The sequence below is a fragment of the Tursiops truncatus genome, chromosome 13, assembly GCF_011762595.2.
Source record: "Tursiops truncatus isolate mTurTru1 chromosome 13, mTurTru1.mat.Y, whole genome shotgun sequence".
Taxonomy (NCBI): domain Eukaryota; kingdom Metazoa; phylum Chordata; class Mammalia; order Artiodactyla; family Delphinidae; genus Tursiops; species Tursiops truncatus.
This window is the reverse complement of record NC_047046.1, coordinates 66,850,885-66,855,837: the sequence shown is the minus strand read 5'-3', so window position 1 is coordinate 66,855,837 and position 4,953 is coordinate 66,850,885. Positions and strand designations below refer to the sequence as shown.

The 4,953-nt window shown below is 43.4% G+C and overlaps 1 pseudogene; it reads left to right on the top strand.

Annotated features, from left to right (window-relative positions):
• Positions 1–638: 638 nt before the first annotated feature.
• Positions 639–2,848, top strand: LOC101330343 (nitric oxide synthase-interacting protein pseudogene; annotated as a pseudogene).
• Positions 2,849–4,953: the final 2,105 nt, after the last annotated feature.

The window sequence follows — 4,953 nt, the reverse complement described above, 5'->3', positions numbered from 1 at the left end:
CCCCACAGCTGTGTGTACAAGATTTCATATATGACACATGCTGCCTTTGATTAATGGGTGTAACAGTATCTCTGTGATGGGAAATGTTGGCTTGTGGAAAATCATAGCAAATCACAGTCTGCCAAAAAGATACTTGTGAAAATCTTTCCTGTGTCAAATATAAATGCAGACTACACACAGAGAAACCAAAGACTAATTAATTCCTGCACTAAAGGAAAGAGAGTTAATCTAGTTTCCAGTATCCTGAAACCTGTAATCCCTACGAAGGCAAATCTTCCAGGAAGAACACCAAAAATGACACACATGAAAAATCTTCAGCTCCAGGGGAAGCTTTTTATAGGAAGAAAAAGGTTAGCAGGCTTGTATTTCCACCCACTCACTAAAACAAAGAGGTGTTTCTTGACCTTTATTCCTACCACCTACCTGAAAATCACACCCAATCTATTTAAGACTCTACCTAATTGAAGTCTTAGGATCACAAATAAATCATTAGCACATTCCAATTAATTGAAAATAAGAAGTCTGCATTTGGAAGATTCAAACAGAGTTATAAAACCAAAACTTCTATTTCTGTAAGGAACTTTAGTGGTTATAAAAACAATTTCTCCTTATCTTGCAGGGTAAAACTGAGGGCTAACATGTGGAAGCAATTGGAAAATGCCCAGATTCGCTGGAGACTGAATGCCAGGTGATACTTGAATAGAAAAGGGAAGAAGGTGACAGAGTATGTTTTGAGTACTATACAAGTTTAGCATTTTTGCCTTCTTAATTAATAGCTTTAAAAATCAAAAATATAGGGCTTCCCTGGTGGCGCAGTTGTTGAGAGTCCGCCTGCCGATGCAGGGGACACGGGTTCATGCCCCGGTCCGGGAAGATCCCACATGCCGCAGAGCGGCTGGGCCCGTGAGCCATGGCCGCTGAGCCTGCGCGTCCGGAGCCTGTGCTCCGCAACGGGAGAGGCCGCAGCGGTGAGAGGCCCGCGTACCGCAGGGAAAAAAAAAAAAAAATCAAAAATATATAGCATACAGAGTTTAAACAAGTATAAGCTGAAGAACCTTGACTAGTCCACTCACCTTTGGAAGCTCTCAATCTGACTCTCCCTGATGACACCCTTCTCTCATTTTGTGTTATGGAGGAAAGGGCAAGGAACGCTTCTGAATTTTATTTTCATCATTCCTCTGTTTTTATGTGGAGTTTTATCACTTACATGTTCTCCAATTAACAGGCGTGATTTCCTACTATAGGTATTAACAATTTCTTTTTTCACTGTTTTTGAGATTTATCGTGTTCATGCTAATTCACACTGCTACATTAGTTTTCACTGCTGTATAATATTCAAGTGTATAACCATGCCATACTTCATCCATCTTCCTACTCTGTGAATTAATGAAACCTAGCTATTTGGGCCGAGAGCTAGGATGACCTGAGACAACATAACATTAGTTGTTTGCTCAAGAAGAGCCTCGTGCAGAAAGGTAAGACTACAACCTGAGAAATAGCTTCACTAGTATCGTCAGGAAATTCTTGCAGTTCACTTTATCCAGGCAAATAATCTGCATATTTGGAAAAACACCTCTTTTAAAAGTGCAAGAGTCTGGTCATCTGGACACAGGGTGAGCTTATCAGAACAAAGGCATTTAAAAAATTACTCTGTTAACCCCAAAGGCAAGAAAATAGGGGAGGATGATCCAAGCAAAGATGGGACAAATAGAAAACGACTAGCAGGATGGTAGATTTAAATCCAACCCTGTCGATAATAATATTACATGTAAATTGTCTAAACGTAAAAAACAGAGACGGTCAAACAAGATAAAAATCAAGAACTAATTATCATCCACAAAATACCAACTTTTAATATAAAGAATAAATAAGTTAACAGTAAAGGGATGGAAAAAGATATAGCATGAAAACACCAGTCAAAAGAAAGCTGGCTAAATTAACCTAAGACGCAATTCTCTGGTTCCCTTCTGGTTTAAGGGCACATCTGAAGAAGCCAGGAAGAAAAAAGGAGTCGTTTGTAAGGAAGACGCAGCTCTGCAACAGCAGCACTGCAGAGCCCGCACACTCACCATGACAAGGAGGACACAGAGGCCTCAGGCTACGGAACCCAGAACGTTCGACTGGGCCGGGATGCCGTCCAGGACTTCGACTGCTGCGGCCTCACTCTGCAGCCCTGCCCCAACCTCACCATCACACCAGACGGCTTCCTGGATAAGTGAAGCAATCCTGGAGTACATTTTGCACCAAAAGGAGAACGCCCAGCAGATGAAGGCCGGCCAGAAGCTGCTGGGCCACCTGCGGCGCCAGAAGCACAAAGAGCGGCAGTGGCCGGGGTGAAAGACCAGGTGCGGGGCTTCCTGGAGGGGGTGGCCATTGTGAGCTGACCCCTCAACCCCTTCACGCCCAGGGCTGCCTCGGGGAATCGCTCAAATGATGCCTGACCCCGGGGGGCAAGCGCAGCCCTGCAAGCAAGGACAAGGGCAAAGTTCTACCCAGCTTCTGGATCCAGTCACTGACCCCGGAAGCCAAGGCCACCACGCTGGAGAAGCTGTCGTGTACAGTGACCTGACCCACATCGTAGCAGCTGCTATGCACAACGGCCCTGACGGCCCTGTGCTTCACGCCGCTGGGAGGCTGTGTGGACCACGTGGGGTTCGCCACGCACCATGACCAGGACAACCCAACAACGCCACGCCTGCGCAGTCCTGCAGCCCTCCAGGTGCCGCGGTCACATTTGAGTGCAGTGGAGAAGCTGATTCAGAAGGACGTGACGGACGCAATGACCGGAAGGAAGCTCACTAACCAGATATGGTGGCCGCAGAGGGACACTACCGGCTTTGCAAGATGAGAAATCAAATCGCCGCCGGTGATGTAGGCCTGAGCGTGCTGGAGACCAAATAAACGGGCCGAGACGACAGGGAGAAAACCTCTGCAACTAGATTGCCTGAGTACAAACCCTGGTTCACTGATAACTAGCTTGAGTAAATTACCTTAACCCTGGGGGGGGGGGGGGGGGGGGCGGGGGCAGGGCGCCAGGTGGGATTGGTTCCAGGACCCCTATAACCAAAATCCACCTGAAGATGCTTGAGTCCCTTATTTAGAGTGGCGAAATATTTGCATATAACCTACACACATCCTCCCATACACTTTAAATCATCTCTAAATTACTTATGTAATACAATGTAAATGCTATGTAAATAGTTGTAAATGCAATGGAAATACTATGTAAATAGTTGTCTGTGCTCTGTGAATTCAAGTATTGCTTTCTGGAATTTTCTGGATTTTGGGGGAGAAGGGAATGTTTTATATCTGGGGCTGGGTGAATCTGTGGCTGCAGAACCGGCTGACTGTAGTCTGTTTCTCAAAGGACCGATGTGAAGATTAAGTGAGTAAAATAAGTGATTAGTACAGTTCATGGCAGTTCATAGTACATAGTAAATACTCAATAAATACTAGTAAATACATAGTAAATAAATACATAGTAAATACTCAATAAATATTAGTTATTTGTATTATTACAAATAACTAATAACTATTTGTATTATTACAAATAATTAGTTATTTGTATTATTACAAATGTATTAGTTATTTGTACTAATTTGTGTTATTAGTAGAGGACATTAGTAGTGGACATTCCTGAATTATCTTAGACTATGATAGGAATGCATCAAATATTGTACTCTTAAGTATGACACATGATGTTGGTTTACCATAGAACTATTTATCAATTAAGCATACTTGCAGCTTATAGAATTTTTAACATAGTAGTTTAAGCAAGCAGCCTATTTCCTACTCCCTACAATAGGGACAGGGGTTTGTTACCTTGGTAAACTGGCGCTTGCGTTTAGATTAGTTCGTTCCTGATAGCATCTGTGGTCCATTTGGCTCAATTGCTTGCCCTCTCAGCAAATGAGCTTTCCAGGTTACAATTCAACAAGGAGAAAAATTTGTTCTCAATTTAAGATGTAAAACCTTAACCTCTGAGACTGACTTCTGAGCCGCTTTCTTCTCGAGTTTCTTCATTTCATAATTTACAAGAAAACTGAAATTGAGGAGCATCTTACATTTACTTGGTTCACATAGTGAACAGTGAGCTAGCTAACGCTTGAGGGCGAAAGGACACCTCCTTGAAGAGGACATGAAATTGAACACATGATAATTCAAAACAGAGCAGGCCTAGATATGGTTTTGGCCTCTCAAGGTAGAAGAGATGCCATCTAAGGGGAAGAATGTTGTGTTTACATTTTGATATTTATACTACTATTAAAAAGATTTGTGAAACAGAGACAGGAGGAGGGAGGGCGGGAAGGGAGGTTTCAGACTGGAGATAGAATCCAGTTTAATTTGAGCAGCCTTGATGAATGGCTTAGAAGTGAACTGCAAACTGACCAAAATCTTTCTCTTGGTGTTTCCCCTGTGTTGCTCAAATCTCCAGTTTCAAATGCTCAGCCCCTACCCTGTCAAGTGATCCCGCAATGATCGTCCAACAGAAAGAACAGAAAAACCTAATACTTATAAAAGTAGAAATGGCCACTACCAGAAATGTGATATGTGATCACAGTACCTCAATCAATGGCATGGATCTGGACTAACCATGTCCTGAAAGGGGAATGAGCTATCCCCCAGCTTAGACTGGAGAACGGCCACAGTGGTGGAGCTGAAACTGAGACCTCCCAATATAAAACCGTTGAGATGGCCCAAGGTAACACGCTAAAAAGACAAGGTGGCCTGGGTCAGCGTAACTGCAGGGTTAGCCTGCGGGGCTTTTTGCTTGCCAAGGTATCTGAGCAAACAGTTCGTTCATCTGGAAAGATGACTCTTTTATAAGGACAGTGGTTTACTCAAAAGGACTTGTCTTCAGACCCTTGCCCTCTCTCTACTACTTCTAAATTACTATGGATCAAACCTAGCCCAATCCCAAGCATTTTCTTGCTGTGAAAGACCCACCTAAAC